The sequence below is a fragment of the Python bivittatus genome, unplaced genomic scaffold, assembly GCF_059951505.1.
Source record: "Python bivittatus isolate LINGU-HERP-01145 unplaced genomic scaffold, Pbiv_v1 ctg000960_np1212, whole genome shotgun sequence".
Taxonomy (NCBI): Eukaryota; Metazoa; Chordata; class Lepidosauria; order Squamata; family Pythonidae; genus Python; species Python bivittatus.
In genome coordinates this window covers 11,919,047-11,940,814 of record NW_028277124.1, presented here as the reverse complement: position 1 = coordinate 11,940,814, position 21,768 = coordinate 11,919,047, and positions in this window count along the sequence as shown.

The window sequence follows — 21,768 nt, the reverse complement described above, 5'->3', positions numbered from 1 at the left end:
GTTTGTAGTGAATGGGCAAGTCCCACTCACTCAAGCATGCATTACTGAATGTGGGCAAGGCAGGCAGCGTCCACCCCCCCCCCTTCCTCCAAACAACCAGGACAAAGTCTCACTGATCAAGGAGGAAAAAAAGAGAGATCCTTGCTGATAAAACATGCCTAATAGACCAGAGGGATTTCTCACAGCCCCTCCCTTTCTCTTAAAAAACCTTGCTCGTGAGGAAGAAAGTAATTGATTTTTTCCCACTTTCTTATGAACAATTGCACTGTGGTTATTCCTTTCATTCACTCAGTGGAAGCAAGTCCTCTATTACAGGATGTGCAGTCCTTTCAGGTTGAGGGAGATGATGTAAGTGAATCAGGGATGCTCTTAGTTATACAAGCATGGGAGCCATCAGTTATCAAGAGGATGTACAGAAACTTTTTAGAGAGTAGAAATATACTGGGGCAGCTAAGGACACTTTAGTCACTGGAAGGGCACAGGAAAAGCAGTCTCCAGATAACCACATAAGCTAAAAACAGAATGCAACGGCTATTTAAGATGATGGATTTATATATTCTCAAGCTATAATAAATGCTACCAATGATTGTATTTTAATTAGTATTTATTTTTGTTTTATTGTAAACTGCCCACTCGCTCTTTGAGTGAGATGGGCACTGACTAAATTTGAAATATAAATAAATAAAAATTGTGATGGAATATCAATCATTTGGGAACTAATAGTGCAGTGTATTTCTGCTTGGAAGGAAATCTCATTGAGTTTAGTAAGAATTGCCAATGAATCAGTCTAAAATAAGTACAGGAATATGAGCTGCAAACTGGAAAGTTATTGTTCTTCATTTAGAAACTTGTTAACCGGATTAGGTGTTCTCTTGATATGTAGCATTCTGACATGAGAGTCATGACTGGAATGTTTAACTCAAAGGATATTCCTTGTTCAAAAGATATAGATCCAACAGAAGGGGAGGCAGAGTGACTTTGCATGAAAGAAGCTGTTCACCTCTGAAGAAATTTATGACTTTGAACATCTAAATCCTGTTGAAAACATCTGGGTAAGATTTAAAGGAGAAAGAAATGAAAGTGATATGATTTTACTGCAGGCCACTTACCTAGACAAAGGAAGTAGATGATGCCTTCCTTAACCTATTCACCAAGTTCTCAAAAGGGGATCTCCTAGTGGTAATGGGAGACTTCAATCATCCTGATACCAGCTACAAAACTAACTCAGCCAAGAATGGAAAGTCTGACAGATTTCTGGTATTGCTTGGTGATATTTTCATTTTTCAGAAGGTGGAAGAAGAAAGGACATCAACTAATGTGGACCTAATCCTGATCAAATGAAAAGATTGTATTATTTTGATAAGGCCTTAGGGCTAATCAATAGACTTCAGTTTGATTTGATTTGATTTGAAAAGATGTTATTGATAGCTTGAAGGTCTCAAGCATCTCAAGAAAGGTCACCATGTCATTTTGGAGTTCCAGAAGCCAGAGTTCAATGAACTTGGATAAAAGATGGATTGAAAAGTGTACCATGGATCACAATCTTAAAGGATAAATCAGACCAAGGAATATGGGAGATCCCGAAATAAAATGAGATGCTGAAGGCACAGGCAAAAAATGGGGAAAGCTTGAAGAAGCCCCTAGGCAGGAATAGTGAGCTCACTTATAAGATGAGAAGCAAAAAGGGAGAGGTACCAGAAATGGAAGAAGGGTAGGATAAGGTAGGAAGGCATACAAATTGGAAGCTTGAGTGTGCAGGCATGAGGCAAAAGTTCAGACTGAAATGAGGTTGATTGCACACAATAGCATGAAGAGTTTGTAGGTTGAAATAAGCAATTAAGGAGGTTGTTGGTCTGGTGTGCAGGGAAGGGAAGGAATAACAGGAAGGCAGTAGGGACAAAGGGGAACTGCTTGACACCTTTGGACTGCTCTTTTCTCAGAGACCCCCAGCACAACTGATGGAAGAGAAATGCAGTTTCTATAAAAAATATGCCCAAGTTTAAAATGAGGCAGTATCCCGATTATATACAGTAAACAAAAAATGGATAAAGTGTATGAAGAGTAAAATAATTTTTATTAGAACAATTTGAATGTTTCCAGATCTTTGTTTAATAGAATAGCCATGATTCTAGGGCAGTCTAGAATTCAAGGAGTTGAAGTCCACACATCTTAAGGTTGCCAAGGTTGAGAAACACTGTTCTAGGGCATCATTATCATCCTTCATGAACCAACTGAATCCCATCTGTTGACTGAGACAGGAGGATAATGAGTATTTTTTAAAATCATCTCACAATTCTATTGAATCTCTGTTTTTAAAAAGTTCAAAGATGTTGATGTTGACATGACATATTTCATTTTCAGGGAAGAAGTGTTTCACAAAAAAGGCACACTAATGCCTCTGCGTTCACCTACTGACTCTCCACAGGAAAAGCATAAAAATATTGAGACACATTATGAATTATGGTTAAAGGCAGCTCTTACCATCATAGCATCTTAGTCCAAACTGACCAGCTTCTCCCCACTCAATACAATATCTGCATGCTCCCCCCCCCCCTTCAAAATGTCTAATTAGGGAAATGGGGCATGTGTGCATTTTAAGAAAATATCCAGGAAAAATATTCAGGAAAATATGAAAAAGAGAAAAAGAATTCTATAATGTTTTAAATGTGTTCAGATTAGCTAATTAATTAACATAAAGGCACTGCCACTGATCAAATCTTAAGAGCATTTTGCTTTTAGAATCAATTACATTTGTAAATGTGGGCTTTAATTATTTGGATCCTGTGTTTTTCTAACAGCTAGGATTGTCTGCTCACAGGAGGACAATGTAAGCACCTTCTTTGCACCCTTCCCATGCAACGGTGTTTTCTATTTCCTTGTATTTAAGAGTATAGCAACTTCAGTTCATAGGTGCAAGACAAAGGACAGCTATTCTCTTGAATAAGAATTTGTATTTGCTATCCCTCAGTTACAGATTACAGCCCCCAAATCTGAACCATTTCATCTACATAGCATGAAAATAGATAACTAATTAGGCAAATTTCACTCTGATAATTAAAAAAAAAAGCATAGCTTTAAAACAGATTTTAAACATTTTAAAACATATATTTATGCAAGCTTCAGCAAGAACCTGAGTGCTAGATTTGAAATGGGAAGATATCTAAGCAGGTATGTGTGGTATCGCAATAAAGATGGAGTTGGAGTAGAGTGGGGAGATCCTGGTCTAGTCCAAATGACTTAACAGGTCACTGGGAGACATTGGACCAGTCACTATTTCTTATCCCAGTCTTCCTCAAGGATTGTTGTGGTGGGGAAAAATTAAGGAGGAAGCCATCTATGTATGCCATCTTCAGCTCCTGAAAGAAACATTTTTATAATATAACAAATAAATACATAAATAAAAATGTAATTGGTTATTCCACCCTTGGCTGTGATTTGATATACATTTTCCCAGATAATGGACAGCCTACCAGATTGGAATGGACACCCAAAGGACCTTTGGGCGATTCCCTTCTACCTTTAGCACAGAATGTATGTGAAGGTCCTTCACAAACCCAGCTCCTTTTTCCTTGAGGTTAAGCGCCAAGGGTAGGTGTACTATACCATGGCTGCAGAAATCCAAATGACCAGTAGATGGCAGCAAAGGCTTGGACTTTCTGTCTCCACCTGTCCCATTTTTTGCAGCCCAGATGTGGTTCTCCTAAGGGAGTGTATCTCAACCTCAGCAGCTTTAAGATGCATGGACTTCCACTCCCAGAATTCCCCAGCCAGCAATTCTGGAAGTTGAAGTCCATGCAACTTAAAGTTGCTGAGGTTGAGAAACACTGTCCTAAATGAAGACTGTGTTTCTGGAAAGTTTTGTTCTTTGAATCTACCTGGGGGGAGCAGGTGCCTGTGAAGAAAGAAAAGAAAAATGTAAGCCTACCCCAGGTTCTGGTATGAGATCTTCCAGGATCCAGGAAGGAATCCAATACACCCAGACATCTAGATGCAATGAGAGATCAGATTGAGTGCCTTTGAGTTGGATTTGATTTTGCACATGCTCAAGCCCTGCCTGGTCTCTTCCCAAGCTGGTTTTCCTCCCATTGCTCTTTTGTTCATACTTCCTCTTTTGAAGGCTAACCCTTTTCCTTAAGCCTAATATCCATCCACGTTTTCCTCAGCTGTTGTCTGTTCTTCATAAACTCAAAACACTGTTTGGAACAGAGATTTTGGGCTACCCATTTATGTCTTCTGGGGAAGTTATAATCTGGAAACTTGCCTCAGGAGACAAGGCCCCTCCAGGTTGACTACCAGATACTGGCCTTAAGGTACCCTGATATTCCTTAGATTTCAGAAAGAGGAAACCTTGTCCTTCTTTTGACCTTGTCCTCTAGTCACGTTGGAGGGGAGGCAAAAAGTTGGTGGCAGAAAATTCCAACTAAAGGTAATTATTCTGCATCATCCATGATTGTCCTAGATGGCTGGTAGAGGGAGCATTACACATTTTTTACTACAATTTCAATCATTCAGTGAAGGTTGTCTGATAAGAATCTTGACATTTCAAACCACTATTTAGTAGTACTGGGATTTTGATTATACATTTTAAAATCATCAAACTTTAAAAATGGAATAGGACCATAGATATTTATTTGCTTCAGTCTTTCATTTTTAGACAGTCAGTGCTGTTCAGCCACAACTTTATTTGGATGGATCTTTTCTTTTCTATCAGCAATCACTGCTTTTCTCAAACAATGACTTCAAAATCAAACTTTTATTCAAACACAAGTGGTTGTCAACCTACCCTTTTTTTCTCCAGATAATATCCCTTCTCTCACAGTAATGAATTCCCATCATGACTAAGAACAATTGGCTGCAAAATCTGTGCTATAAGATTCTTTTTCTTTAGAGTATAAAGTGGAAATTGGAGGGAAACTAAATGAACAAGTGTTGGCAAAGTTATCATCTGGGCAAAAAGAAATTCGAAGTGAGCCACATGGTAACTTTGGCCTCTGGACACCAAAGTCAATAAAAACAGCATAAGAGACAAAAGACAAAATTTATAATAACCACAAAAACATATAAATGGATATAATCAATTGATAAATAAATAAAATTTTATGCCTCTGATGGGCAACATTTCAAGTGTGAATTGCTTTCAGCCTTAGCAATCTTTGACACAAAAAGCTTCTCTCTAAGAAAATGCAAATGTATCAGAATAGGAAGAATATTGACTTTGAAGAAAGATAAGAAAAATATTGACACTTTTGAACTTTGGGGTTGGAGAAGACTCCTGAGAATGCCGTGGATAGCCAAGAAAACAAACATCGAACAAACAGCCAGGCTCAAATTAACCTATGCTGAACACATTATACAAAGATCCAGCTCTCTGGAGAAGGTTCAGATGCTGGGAAAGATGGAAGGAAACAGAGGACAACCAGCAGCAAGGTGGATGGAGTCAGTTACAGTGGCAATGAGTGCAGCACTGAAGGACCAGGTTGGGGATAGATCGTGATGGAGAAAATCTATCTATGTGGTCACTGAGTCAACACTGACTTGATGGCACTTAATAATCAATGAATCATCAAGACAAGCAAGAAAGCTTCTTGTTTCTATGAGGATTTAGAATATGTCAGGTGGAAATGTAACATGTCTTCTTTTTTTCTTTGCTTCCCTGAAGAGTGAGGATGCAAAAGAAAAGAAGCTCCGTGTGTGTGTGTGTGTGTGTGTGTTGCACTCCTCCCTGAGCAGATGGTAAACTAACTTATTTTTGGTGATGTGTTTCACTGCCAAAGTGATGGGAACTTACCCACCTAATTATCTCTTAGACTGAAGGGTACCAGAATTGAAACCTGGGAATTCTATATGGAAATTGGGAGAAGTGAGCTATAAATCTACATCTTAGTTGGTGACTGATTGATGAATAAGGTGAAGAGAAAAATGGGAAAAGGGAATCCTTTCTAACATGAAATGATGTGGTAAAATTGTTTCCAGATGTTCATGTCATGTCTTGCTAACCTAATGCAATATCCACAAGCTTTAAATGCTAAATTCTAAAAACTTAACATATTATTTTTGAAAAACAAAAAAGAATAGATCATTTTAAGGCAAATATAATTTTATTCCTGCTATACAAGGAAGGGTTCTTTGAAACATTACTTTTTAAAATAATCTTTGGTGAAGGACTTCAAGTTTCTTAGGTGTCTTATGTAAGGTACTTTACTAAAATGTACTTTGCCATGTAATGGGAAAAATTCCTTCCATTTTTTATCACAGAAGGACAATGAAAGAAGTATTATTACTGTTCTTTCACGGATGAAAATATTGCATAACTAGCTGATCCAAAGTGATGAGCAAAAAGGGAACAAAACCTTGTATCAAAGGCAGGGCCATCTCAACCATCATGTCTGGGAGCAAAAATTCTCACACAGTGGCTCTTATTATGACGTTCACACCATTTGTTACCATCACAGAGAATCATCTTTTAGTTCTTCAGTTCTGAACCAGTCCACTTGCAAATTATTTAACTTTTCAGAGAAATATTTCATGCTAAAGATGAACAATGACCTGAAGTTATTCTATTCCTGATTCTGGACTTCTATTTTTTTAACCACTCTTTCAAAATATCTGGTCTCCTCCCTCCTTCAAATCTTGGCCATGTAAAGTTGTAGATATATCAGAGGATTTTAAGGCTCTGTGAAATTGTGAATTCTGTTCTTCTGTCTAAACCAATTTTAACCCTCCCCCTTTTATATAGCTTGTTTTTAAGATTCCACCCCTCCCACTTGTGTTCAGCTCTAATTGCTAATTATAAATTCTAGATTTTTCCATTTTTGTTTGCAACTGGGAAAGCTCTTCATTCACGTTTAATGCAATATGACCCACATATTGCATTAAAGTCTATTTACTTAGACACATTTATCATTCTGAGAATGGTTCTGAGAATGAGAATGAGAAAGACACAAACTCATAAAGATAATGATCAGGGAATGGGTAGAATATGAAACATTATACAACTAGGAAATTACTTCCCACATCCCATAGGAAAGATGGTGTTTAGAAAGCCAACAAGATTGATATTGTTACTGTACTCCATAACAGTATTGTGACATACCATGCACCAATGCATTCTTTGTCCTGAAAATGGCTTTGTATAGTCTAATTTGAGGACATTTCTACTACTTTCTTATCTCTTGCTTTTTGTTAATTTCTTTCCTACTAGAGAATTCTGGGGAACTTAACTAGCTTAATAAAGACTGTTATTTTTCTTCTCCTCATGGGCAAAACAGCTGAAATTTTTAACAGTTTTTCAAGCTGTTAATATACCCTGGAAGTAAGTTCCATTGAACTTAACAGGACATACTTCTGAATAGCCGTGTATAGAATTGCAGGACTGTGAGTATGAATACTCCCCTTTTTTAATAGTTCAGAACATTTTTGCTTTGAGTACTAGCTACTTTACTTTAGTGGCAGAACAGTTCAGACTGAAATTCTGGGCTCCTGGGGCCCAAAAAATTTGTCTCCCTCCTGATCTCCAGGGGAAAATAAACATGGCATATTAATACCCTCCAGCCCTACCTCCGAGGTTAATAGTTCAGAAATTGGGAAAATCCCATGTCAGAAAGCCTAAGAAGAAGGCAAAGCTTAATGGACACAAAGCCCACCTAATCCCTCTGGCCTTGATAGGTCCCAAAGTCACATGCAGTGGTGTGGGGATGGAAAACTGCACCAGGAGGACTTGGAGTCTTTTTCTGTGGGCTACTGAGGGAGCAGCACTCTTCCTCGTTCAGATTCTTTGGGGGTGACACAACAGCTAAGATATATGATGATGGTGATGATGATGATGACCAAAATTATCTTACTTTTCTTCTGGGAACTCAAGATAGTGTACATGGGGAGTTCTTTTCATTTTATCCCTATAGTATCTAATCTGTGAGGAAGGTTGGGCTTAGTAAGAGCAGCCAGCTCACTCAGTGAGTTCCATGGTCAAGCAGGGATCTGAATATAGATCTCCCTCATTGAAGCCCAGCACTTTAACCCCCATGCTCTATTGGCTTTGAAAAAACCTACACTGGAATTCTTATGATACTCTTAACTGGGTCATGGATAGAATTAATGTGCCTTGTGAAGACTATAACCCAGTTAGGTGTTTTAGCTTCAGTTCCAAATGCCAGAGATTATTTATGACTAACTTTCCCTGCTCAGCTTGTCATGTGAACATAGTCAATAAGGTTAACAGAGAGTCTGTCTGCTGCCTGAGAAACCAAGTTCTAGCAAGACCTGCAAATATGAAGTTTCTCCAGGAACCTTGTTTCTCTCTCAGTTCCTTCTCACCCCACAGCCACAAGAATGTGTCAGCATGAAACAGGGGAGAGAGAAATTGAGGTGGGCCAACCTTGCCCCACTCTGACATGGTGCCACCATTATGATCTGGCCACTATGAAGCCTGCCAGTGATCTTGGTGGTGGCTGGGAAGCTGTCAACGTTGGCTGCTCCCTAATTGCTCTGGACATCCCTGAGAGTCCTAAGAGAGTTTTCTGGGTCACCAGTATCATGCAAGGTGATTTCCTAATCCAGTGTTTGCCCAGACCTAATTGGGCTATTAAAGTTACTCTCTTCAGTAGAAAAAAATGGTTAAGAACAGTATCCCCAGAGCTGCTATTGAATTTCAGAAAATAAAATGAATTAATCATTAAATAAAAATCCTGGGCATCCTGAATAATCCTAATTAATGAAGCCTTTTCTACTTCAAGGATGCATCTGGTTTTTCAGTCCAAGGGATAACTTGCCTCATGGAAACCTCCTAGGGAAACAGTTGGTATCACAGGAGCTCCATGCATCACCAAGACCTGTCCTCAAAGCCCTGTGGTTCTGTTCTTCTCTAGGCCTGGAGAATGGGATGACCTCAATCTTCAGGCCCAGGGTGGCTAGGTTGCAAGAGGCCAACATTCCTGGGAGAGACCTTGTGAGCTTCATCACTGTTCCACCACTAGACCAGAGGTTCTCCATCCTGCTGTCCCCAGCCCACATGCTCAAATGTTTTGAACACACAAGCACATGTTTCCATACTTAACCAGCCATATTCCAAAAGTTTCTGTATTGTTCATATGGATGCAGAAAGGGAAACTCTAGCAGGTATGGTTTGCTATACCAATTCTACCTGCTAATAATTTCCTCTTCTACCCAGCTATGAAAGATCCAGAAGAGTGGTCCTCTTTTGCATTTGGCCAACCTATCTGATGCATTGTGCTCATTTACCATTCTTACGCTAATCTTTTTTTTGCCATTCAAAACCATCAAAATAATAAGAAATGGAGCATGGAAATTAAGACTTTGGTTGAATAGCAACTTTCTTTAAAAAGAGTACAGTCCCAAGCTGGGTGGAAAGGCTTTCCGTGAAATGATTAAATGGGACTAAAGGGGAGTTCAGGTGTGACAAATTCAAAGGGCAGACAGTGAAGGTGTGCAGAAAAGCCTTTGAAGTGCACCTAGTTTAATTCCCAGCTGTGGCTAATTATGTGGTCACCTTCTCATTTTCCCAGTGACGTCTCATTGCCCAAGATCAGGAACGTAGAGCCCAATGGTAGCCTATTTCTGACAAGAATGAGGGAGTCATTAATTTTAATTATTCTTCACTGATACAATGATATTAGGAATGGTATTGATTCATGCATGATTGCCCAATGAAGGGATCCTAATATACTTGAACAATGACTGTTTTTTTGGAAAAGTAGAGTATCTGTAGAGTATCTAAACATAATCTAGATCACATCCTTATGTGCATGTATAAATGGCTTCAAAGATTATTGGCATAGCCATTCTTGGATTTTGCAGTAATTTCTTTTAAAAAGTACTTGCCTGATTCCATGGAAAGTAGCAATGTACCTTTGGTGACTTTGATGAATTGACATGGCAATGCAAATTGAAGGATACATTCTTGTAAGACAGATAATCTTTATGAATATTGTTTAAACCCCACATCCTAAGTGTCTGTGTTATTTGTGGATTGTCTACATAATGACACTAAGTGAAATTTATTTGCAAGAGAAGTCAGCCTACTGAACTTAGAAGTGTCCAGTCAAAGCCACAATGACGTCACGGACATTATAACATTATTGTGCAAATGATGTCCTTGCTCTCCCTTACCCCGCCCCCTCTTGTCCCCTGGTGGACAACCATGATGGTCATGATGCTCGCACTGGAACTGGCCCAACATTCAAACCTCTAGAGGTCAATTTGAATAGTTTGTCCTCTAGGTATTAGTCAGTCTCCACAGCTTGGCATTTTCTGTAAATTTAGTAAGCAATTTATACATACATAAGACAAGATCTTACTAATTTTACAAATCTGTTAATCTGAGAAAGCTTGAAATATTTGCTTAGCATGGAGGGAAGCACCATAGCAGAGTTTCAAGAATTTTGGCCTCTTGATCATTCTGGTTTCCATTTTCTAACCCAAATGTTTTCTTTGACTTGTGACATGCAGAGATTTCCAGCTGTGCTCACATTTACATAGCTGCCCAAAGATACGATATCAGCAGTTTTATTATTAATTTATTTCTTAATGTACCCCAGCTTGCAATTTCCTGCTCTTGGAAAAGCCACATGCTGGATTGAACATTTAATGTTCAAATACATACTGTCCATTTGGTCATCCCTGGTCACGCACTGGTTACAGAGAAACTTCTCATTTGAGGCTGTCTGCAAGGTATGGTTAAAAAAAGCGATGTGGCCATATTTGTCCTGAATCCCTTCCTGAAAATATCAGTCAGTCCACCCCATTTCTGCAGCGAAAATACTCAAAATAATTCACTTTCTCTGGGATCCCTTTATTCTCTTCTGGTACTTTAGTACTTTCTTCAGATCTGGAAATTGGCTATTTTTACATTTTTAATTCCAGCACAGAACCAAATTATTCCCAGGATAAACTACTGGAGAATATTGATCTTTTTCATCCTTGAATCAGCTTTGCTGAAGCCACCTAAGAATAAAAAGTATGTATATATAGGTTTATGAAACGGAAACTGAGTATACTTGTTAAAGTTATATACATACAGAATTTAAGAATAGTAGTTCTTCTAGAATTTGTACTTGGCTAAATGTGGGCAAATATATTTGAAGAGGAACGAATGCAATATTTCAACATCGATATTGGATTCAAAAGTCAGGTTCCAACAGAGCACTCCTGTCTAGGTTTGTAATTAAGATAAGCCCAGTGCTTAGATGTGAATTGGTGAAAAGATTCTAGTAATGGATCAGTTGTGAGTAGCTACTTATTATAGCATTCAACTTACTGGAATATCCTTCTTGGTATTTCAGGGCTGGTGGCCATGCCTTTGTGAAAGAGCATAGTTTGGCTAGACTGGAAGACCATTCTTTAGATCGCTAACAAGACACAAAAGGCCTTCCACCCTCCTCACTTTCTTCCTGAAAACTCCCCCCCCCCGGCCCGGTCTGCTATAGCATTGATTTACAACAATAGCTCGACCCTGATGTTTCCCGGGACACCTTTCCATGGACAATCCGGGTGTGATGGAATGGTTTGGTGAAGGCCGCGCTCGGGGAGATAAGCATTTCCTTAGCCCCCAGAATGAGTGTGGGAAGGTGAAGAGGATGAGACTGGCACCACCCTAAGGAATTCACAGTGTTTGCTTGCTGGCTTGGGAAGTTTAGATTCAGTCTGGCAAGATTCTGTCTTGTAGGTGGAAGCTAATAAAGGCTATAGAACTATATCTGTACTGTCTCGTGGAGTTCTTTGGGCTGAACCTGACACTGGGAGTGTGATGGCCAGATCATTGGTCTGTCCAGCTTAGTCTTATGTGCTCTGGCTAGCAACATTCCTTTCAAATTTTAGAGCTTTTTCCCAGCTCTGCAATCTGATTCCAGGAGCTAATTGTGGAATCCCCAGCCCAAATGCTGTGAAACTCCATCTCTTCCCTACTCCTTTTCTGTGAGAGATGAGAAATTTTATAGCTGGGTTAAACACATCGAACATGGAATAAAGAAGGTTGTTCAGGGACACAGTTCAAGGAGATGTCTTTCACTGGGGCATATCTGAATAAGTGAGATTACATTTAATCAGAGTTTTCTGTGAAATCCAGATTTAAAAGGCTTGTTTTTATCTCCAAAGGACAGGAACAATATCTGCAATCAAGAGGTATTGCCTTCATTCCTCTCTTGCTTGGTGTTTATCCTCCTCCCAGGATACCACAGGCTGTCTGGATGAGCTTTGTTTTATGCTTTATTGGAAATTACTTCTTGCTCATATAGACAAGTAGTTAATAAAGCCCCAGTCCACTGAGTGCGCTCATTTGATGAACCTATGTTGCAAATATGTCCTATGAATTGCAGCTTTACCATCCTTCTCAGCTATTACTCAGTCATTCTAGGCAAACAACGGTTAACTTGGAAGGAAATTAATTATTTAGGACATGCATATATAATTTGGGCTGCAGAATATCTGAGAGGTTACATTTTTATGTATTGATTTGTACATTCTACAGTACCAAATTGTGCGTTCAAGGCAGTTAAGCAAAAAATGACTGTAACAATATACTCTCAAATTCACAGAGCACAAACCTGCTTCTCTCTCTAGAAGTCATCTGGTGGTCGGAGACTCCTGCTCTTCTCTCCATTCAACAAATTACCAGTCCAAGAAAGGCAGTCAATGCTCTTCTTCATCATAAGGACACCTGGTAACCTGAGCCCCATATGTTTAATCTGATTCTTTGATCATAACCATAATAATTTATTTTATTTTTACTGTGGAATTGATAGAAAAAAGCAAAGAGTTTCTAGAAAAAAATAAAGGAAATAATAAAATAAAGGAAAGCAGAATATGAGGAAATATTCAAATGATGTTTTGTATTCATAGAGCCAAAGTGGAAGTATTTCTCAGACGCCTTGATTTCTTGATTGCAATCTCAGTGTTATTTATGGATTATCTTTTCAGGCTTTTGTAGGAGGAGAGCTGTGTTAGTCTATGGTGGCAAAAAATCAGGAGTCTGGTACCATTTTTCTGGCTAACACATTTTATTAAAAGAGATGACCTTTCATGAGCTGTGGCTCACTTAAAAACTCCCAGGCAGTTTATATGTCACCTTTTCCCTTGCCCTGAAATAAACGTGATACAGAGAGAATGGCTTGCCCAAAACTGTCTAGTGAGTAATAATGGCTTATGGTCATGCCATTTAGTTGGAATCAATATTTTGCTATCACCAATCTATGCAGAACTAATTGATTAGGTTACTTTCAAAACATTCACACCAAGCAGCTAAACAGAATATTCGGTGCACTTGAAGTGAAGGTCATCAAGCTAATTGCCTAGGTGATCAGGAGCTGTTAATATGGGGCAATTCTACCCTCTCAAACATGAACAAAATCAACAGAAGGAATAAACTCTCCTGGAAGGCCTAGGACAATGGGGTAATTCATGAAAAACAGGCTGGAAAGTGTCAGACCTGGTGATCAGATAGCATGAGAAAAAGGCCATACCCTTGGTCAGTGTTCTTCATGACCTTCTTATAATGGCAGTCTGTGTGAGAAAGGCCACCTTAGATGATTGGCAAGTGACATGTAGAAGAAGGAGGAGATAATCTCACTCCTTGTCCTACGAACTATGAAAAATAAGCCAGTCCTCAGGGCAGAGATATCAATTATGTCAACCACTATTGGCTTCAAGGCCACGTGGTAGAGAACAAAGAGTGCACAAAAACATGGCAAAGACAGAAAGAAGCAGCAATGGGTTTAAACTACAAATGGTGTAAGAGAGGAACCGTGTACTCTCATACTGACAGAAGGAAACCAACTCTGCAATGTGGCTTAATTCTAGTTTGTAATAAAGATGCTTAGCCGTGCCATGTCACGTGTCAGAGATTTACTGAGTCTAAGCCTGGCAGCCAAGTTTAAGGCACGTGAGGTGAGGAAACTGAGGTTTACTACTGAGTCCTGATCCAGAGACCCTGACATATGCTGTACTTCTGCATCGTCTGCTCTGAATTGTATGAGCACGGTTCCATTTATGATGAGCTTTAGAAGGAACAAAGTGGAGATCCATTAGTATTTTAAAAGAGGAGGCATGCATTTGTTCTTGAACAAATAAAAAATCAAATCAAATGCAGCTAACTTTTCACTCATTTTGGAATCAATATACTGAACAGTTAATCATTTTAAAAACTCCTGTGTAAATATACTTGGGTTTAAACTATACTGAGTATTAAAAAGGGCCTGCATGGCTGGTGGGTGACAAGGAGAAAGAAAGAAAGAAAAAATGTGTATGTGGTGGTGGTGGGGAGGATTCAATCCCATTGCATTCAATAGCTGTTTTGTGTAAAGTCATTCTTGTATTTATGTGTCTGTAAATCTGGTTGTAGATATGTATACTTATAGTTTAATGCAAGTCATGATGCAGAGCTGTTCTTAACTCTTCATTCTGAACTGGAAAAAGAGTGATGTTGGATTACCTGTTCATTACCATAAGTGTCTTGGGCCAACTGGGTTGGGGAGGGAACACTCCCTGGAGTCCCTTATACTGTATGTGTGAGAATTTGGAAGAAGGACTGATGAGAATAAATGAATAAATGAACTGAAAGAGGTACTGTTTGAGTACACTCTGCAGTGAAACAGCTCTCAAACTCAGGACCAGCTCCAGTTTTCTGTGTAGCTGGGTCCACATATTAGGAACTTCATGATCTGAGTAAAGGGGCAAGGGTCCACCCTGAGTGTTTTTCAGTGCAACCCCCCATTTGGGAATAGCCTTAAAGTCAGGCTAACACACATCCTGGTGATCTTCTAGAAATTAGTAAAAACAGAGTTCTTCCAGCAAGTGTTTGGAGAATGATGGTTTTTTTTGGGGGGGGGGGCTGTTATTATATGTTATGGGTATGGTATTGTCCTGATTTTTAAATTCTGTTGAATTCTGTACTTCTGTGTGAATTACAGCAATATATTAAATACATACATAAACTTTGGCCTCTTTCTTGAATCCTGGGGTGAGGCCTTAGTGAAGACTAGCAGGCTTGATGTCTCAGAACCAAGTGATCTGGGAATAATTCTGGAGAGCAGCTAAAGACAAAGGTATCCTGTGCAAGCCTGTTGAAGTGAATAGAAACTGTCCACCCGCATAGTTTACTCATTGGAAGGCCTGGTGCAAAAAGCCCCCTATGACTTTTCTCTCGAAATTTTTCAAAGCACTGGCATTCTTTTGACTGAGAAGGAGAATTGTGACACGTTTCAGCATGGAATTACATAAATCAGTCATATTAAAATGACAAAATGGGTAAATAGAATATAATGTGAAATGGAATGTAAATTGGATTTCAACAAACACTTTTTATATGGACCTCCCATCAAACCCCATCAGACTGCTTCCAGTTCCTACTGTGATTTTCGCTTGCAGTTCTATCACATGTTGCCACTCAAGGGCATTTCAATGTTTTCACTCTCTGGAAATTCATTTGCATTTAAATGATTTGAAATAATCATAAAAGCCAAGTGCTATGAAGTTTGAAATTAGTTACTGTCTATAAATTGCAACACCATTAAAATATGATTTTTTTTGAAGAGCCTTTACAGTCTCAGATGTATGCAGATTACAATCTAACAAAGCAGACCTTGTTACAGAACTATAAAGACTGGGATGACATAAACTTAAATTGATTTATTCTACTATTAGTGCCTATAAAATTGACCTACTTATCTTTCTTCTAAAAGGAGGAGGAAAAAAGCCCACATTTTTGCTTGTACACCGTACATAGTTTTGGTTGTAGGTTGACATCTACCATATGAAGACAGAATTTGACCCTCTGTGTCTAATCAAACTGCTCTATTAAATTTCAAGAAATGTTACAAGAATCATTTATTTTTATGGTGAGCTTAAAAGAGTAGAACAGTAGCAAGATCTTTCAGACCAGGCAGTAGGAGAAATATTATCTATATTTTGAACATCACAGCATTTAGCGAAGGATGCTGTAGCAGCCAGGGTCATCTGCAGAAATGATTAAAAAAAGCCAAGATTTCAGTTGCACCCATGTGGTCTAAGACATTTATACTGACTTTTTTGACACCCTACCCTTACCCCACAGATGCCCCTGGGAGTAACTTCTGTCTGAGAAAATAAGGGCACCTTTATCCGAGTAGGGCTCAGGGGTTCTGCATGAAGGAAAACTATCAAGTTTGACACCAATCCAGGAACATCTAATCAATATACTTCCTAAGTCATTTACTCTTCTCATCTACTTTTCCTTGATGTTTAAACTGCACACACAGCTTATGTTTGTGTATGTGCTTGGTTGCACCACAGATGCACTTCATATGTCACGCAGGCAACTAAAACCAGACAGCTGTGGGCTTGGGTTAAACTCGGTTGCCTGTGTCAGCCAGCCAAATGCCTACAGCCATTTGGCCAAACTGGAGTTTCTCTAGAACTTCCCCTGCCTGACCATTCTACTTTCCCTCCCTATCAAGAAGGCCACTGTCCTTAGTGGCTCTGACCACTGTTGGGCCATCATGGATTTTTTCAACATGTTTTCAGAAATTGTTTTTTTCAGGCAGGAAGTGATGCTTTCCCAGCCTTGCAGAGGCTGCGTTTCTTGCAAAGATGTCCACGTCCCTGTTAAACAGTCTCTGAAACAAGATATGGGGGGAGGTCAGGTGAGTGCTTGCCCAGGGCATGGAGGCTTCTGAGTTGTGCAAGACCAGCGGTGGTACAGACAACTGGGCAAAAGCAAGTTCTCTCTCTATCCAAGCTTCATCATGTAAAGACTGATCCTGGAATTTTGGGCAGGAGGCCAGAGGCCAGAGGCCAAGCCTCAAAAAATTAGATGGAATCAGGATATAAATCTGAATTACATATCATTACCCCACTAGTATCTAATAATTTCTTCTGTCACATTAAAATTATAATTTTCCAGCAACTTTTGGAAAGATTCTTGGCACTACACTCAAAATTTTCAGGAGCTGTTTGCAGCACTAAGATTTTGGATGTCTTGTTCTTATATAAAGCATCGTTAGTTTATATATGAAAAGTTGCTATCCTGTTTGGATGGCAGCTGGAGATAAAAATAGTGACTAGGCTTAATTTCCTACCATTACAGCTGATTAGAGGGCAATATTGTACCTTCAGGTCTTAGCAACTAAACTTTAAAAAGTTTAGGATATTAGGATAAGCCTAAAATTACAACTTGTGTGTCCAATTTCTATTAGCTGCAGCCATTGTGGCCTATGCAAAACCCAATACCTGGAGAGTCTTTTTGATGGACAGAGGGAAGGTCCATTTCCAATGATCAGATAAACATGGCTTGAGCCCATACCAAGAAAGAGATTTACAAAAATGCCTCAGATGGACCCACCCACCCCCAATTCACATGGATAGGGAGGAGGGGAAGCACATTCAGATTTGCAAGATTCTGTTACTATAGTAGAAGTAGCTATAGTAGCTACTATAGATTTAGGCCTACATAGTGTCTTTTTCTTAGTCTGGTCTACCTTATAGGGCTGACAATCTTCTATCTTTGTTTTTGGATTTAATTTAAAAAGGAAAAGCCTTTGCATTGGCCAAAAGCCCATCTAAGAGCAATTTTATGAGGAACATTGGCAAGAGTTTCTCTACTGTATTGGTGCTTCAGGTCACCAGATGCTGCCACTCCTTCAACAGTTCTGCTGTCACAGTGGAGCATAAGAAAATACCCCAGTCCAGCTACCAGTTTTAAGACCCTTGGTGCATTGCATTTCAAACCTCGTTTAGCAGCACAGATACAGCCCTTTTGGAGAAGTAAGAGGGAGCTTCTCCTTTTGAACTAAACCTTCTATTCAGCTGATGAACGGGCTTCCTAAATCCAGCCTGGGGAAGAAGGTGGAGAACCCAGAGTTGGATGCACTGAAGGCTTTTGGGTGCATGTAGCTCTGGTCCATGGGTTGCCCATCCCTGATCAAAATCATAAAATATTTCTTAAATATTTCAAAGCAACTGTAGCATTTTGAATCAGGTCGTAAAATTAACTAAGAGCCAGGAAAATGTCCTAAGTACTGTCTCTTTCTGACCAGATCTCATGAGCAGTTAGCATCTACAGTCTATTTATTTTTCTAAACGTTGTTCACAGCCTACCCCATGAATAGTCCTGAAAGAGATTTTGCTGAAGCTGAGGAAGAGAGAGATACAAACAATCAGCAGATGGGAACCTGGTTTAGACTTATCTAGAAAAGAGACTAAATCCATCACACAAATATTCTAGGAAAAGTCTGGTTTTTTGACAGACTGCCTCTCCCCGCTTACATCTACCGGTTACATCATCAGGTCCCACAGGAGAGGCATGTTACAGGCCCCATCCACTAAGGAGTATCATCTGACAGGATCCAGGAAGAGATCTTTTTCTGCTGTGGCCCCCACCCTTTGGAACAACATCCCCCAGGAGCTTAGATTGGGCTCGACCTGCTGGCTTTTAAGAAGGCTGTGGAGATGTAGCTTTGCCATTCTGCTTGGGGATCTGCTTGTAGTGTAGAGCCGACTTACTGGTTGTATTAAATGAGATGTAAGGATTGCGCTCTGCCATTGACTGTGATTATGTTTTTGTGTTTTTTAATATGGGTTTTAATAATGGTTTTAGTGTGTTTTTGTATCTTTGTTGTTTTTATTTGTATTTTGCTTATTGTTTCTGATGTTGTTTTTAACTCTTGTGAGCTGCCCAGAATCATGTATGGGAGATGGGTGGCTATATAAATTGAATAAATTAAAACATTAATTAAAAAAATTAAAAAGAGGAGATTCTAAAGCTTCAAAGTGACCCCACCTTAATGAACTCACTAATAGAATGTAAGGTTTACCCCGTTCGTCTCAGAGAAACTCTCATGACATGTGTGTTCAGCAAAGAAGTTTACTCAAGTGTAACGTAAGTAAGTACAGACAAAGCCAGGGTTGGCTTGGCATAGCTTACATGGTATTTTATAGCTACCCCGTTCCCGCGCTTTGCTTAGTTACAGATTACCCACAGTCATCCCCCCTCGCCCAAATGGCAGATTCAGTCCGGTGCTTTTGTCTTTCTGATTGTTGTCTATGGGTTGTGCTGTTGTTGCCTTTGTTGGGTTTGACTGTTTGTGCGCAAAGCCGGGAGTTCATTCGTTGTTTGCTTCGCTTCTGAGCCTCTGCGCTTCCCTTTGTTTGCAGCCGCGCTGATACAAAGTATCCGCTTGCCGCCACCTGGCCTGGCCATAATCAGCTCGCGGTTTCACTTCCCCTTTTCCTCTGCTCGCACCTGGGCAGTGAAATTGACTTAGGCGAAGCTGAGCGGTGCCTTCTCTGTGCCGTGCCGTGCCGTGCCGTGCTGGCTGAATCTGACATACAGCCCCCCTGAAGAGAAACCCCCCCTTTTACCTTGGTTTCCCGGGTTGCTTCTTGTAAAAGTCCTTGACCAGTTCAGGCACCCTAATGTGGGACTTGTTTACCCACTCACTGTACGCTCTTGGGAAATGTTTCCATTGTACTAGCAGTTGGATCTGGTCCTTGTGTTTCCTGGCATCCAGGATTTGCTTTACTTCAAAGTGTCTCTCCCTGTCAACCATAATCGGTGCCGGGGCTGGCTTGTCTCTATGCCAGTCGTTGGATGGTCGGTGCGGCTTCAGCAGGCTGCAATGGAAGACTGGATGGACCTTCCTGAGTGCTTTTGGGAGCTTCAGCTTGACAGTCACCGGGTTTATTATCTCGACAATGGGGAAAGGACCCACAAACTTTGGGCTGAGTTTTTTAGATGCTTGATGCGTCTTCAGGTTCTTTGTGGACAGGTACACCTGGTCCCCTACTTTCCACTGCCACTCGGGGAGTCGCTTGCGGTCAGCGTATTTTTTGTAGTCCGCTCTGGCTTCCTGCAGTGCCGTTCGGACCACCTGCCTTGTGGCGTCTATCTGGGTGAACCAAGTGTCCAATGAGCCGATCTGGGACGCTGGCTGGGGTAGCTTGGTCATGGCGATGAAGTCTTGCCCGGTTGCCACTTTAAACGGGGTGAAGCTGGTGCTTTTGTGGACCACATTGTTATATGCTACCTCCGCAAATGGCAGCAGCTCCGCCCAGTCATCTTGCTGGTAATCCACATAGCACCGTAGGTACTGCTCCAGCCCCCCATTAAGACGTTCCATGGCCCCGTCTGTCTGCGGATGTGCCGCTGAGGAAAGGGCTTGCTGAGTCCCCACTCACTTCAGGAACTCCCGCCAAAACCGTGTGACGAAGTCCCCCCCCCCCCGTCGCTCATGACTCGCCGGGGGGCTCCGTGCAATCAATACACAAGCTACACGAATATCTGCGCCAGCTTCTCCGCAGTGGGGACTCACCAACAAGCCACGAAGTGTGCTTGTTTTGAAAACAAGTCTATCACTACCCAAATAGCTGTCTTCCCCTTGCTCTTGGGTAGCTCCACAATAAAGTCCGTGGCGATTTCTTGCCAAGGGCCGTCCAGCGTCACTGTCTTTACTTGCCTTCTTGGACTGACACAAACTACATGTCAGAATCCTCGCAATCAATCACTTGTACTGCTAGTTTGCTTGCTTCATTTCTGCCATTACAGAGAGAGGGAGGAAGGGGGAGAAGGATGGGAATGTTAATCTTTAGGCACAGATGGGCTGTTATCTCACTCTCAGGAATGCCCAAGGTCATACCAACATGAGAATCTGAGGACATCTTCAACATGCGCAAGAGAGATTCCAAGACTGAATGGGTGTGTGTGTGTGTGAAATGCAAGTGAGGTAAAACTAAGTTTTGGCGTGCCCTCAGGACTCAGTTCCAGCTATGCTTCTAGAGCTGTTCACTACTTTCCAATAAATGAACTTTCCTTTGAACCTGCATTGGTTTCAATGAGAGTTGCTTTCGTTGGGAACTGAGTACCGTGGTTCTTAGGCTACACTTTAAACATGCAACAAGTTGGTTAGTTATATTTACTTCTATAGGCATTTGCATACCATCTGCTTCAGAGACTGCAGGCAGTTTAGAACTATAACTCATCCAACACACAATAAGACCATCTTCAAATGGAAACAATTAAAGACCCAATAAAAAGACCATAATTAAACCCAAATCTCATGTAAAAAGTATCACTATGACCGTGACTTAATTTTCAAAACTACTGAGAAGTTAAACATTTGTTTGATCTTGAACATTTTAAAGTAGTCAGAAAAATTGAAATCTTCAGAAGGGGTGGATTCTACTGTAACTGAGCTCTTCCTTAGAGAAAATTTGTCTTGCATCTGAGGAATGATTCTCTGTGCGAATGAGAATGAGAATGCTTTCTGAGAATTAGGGATGCTGGAGAGTTTAATTTGGCCTCCATTTTTAAGCAAATTTATTTAATTTATACATCCTGGATCACATTTATTCTTCAAATTATGCTAATAGGCTCTACATTTTACAGTATAAAACTTGAATGCAAAGATGCATTTATCTCAAATGCTTTTATTTCAGAGAGATGTGCACCAAAATGGATGTTAGGAAAAATGCAAATGCTAGGAAATGCTGTATATTGATATATATAGCTGTTGTTTTCATTAGAAATCAGTGAAAAAATTGGGTTTTATGATTGAATACCAAAACTGTGTCAGTCCTGGATGTAGTGTGCCTCAGTGTGGAGCACTACATTCTATAATTTGATGATTATTCAGGAAAACTGAAGTTCCATCCTCCCATTCTCTAGCATGGGAAAATCAAACACTTAGTAGTACCTCCACATTTTGTTATTGTTTTCATCAGAAATGGGATGAATTGTTTCAGAAAGTTGAACCATTATGAGGTGATGTGGCCCATATAACTACTGGG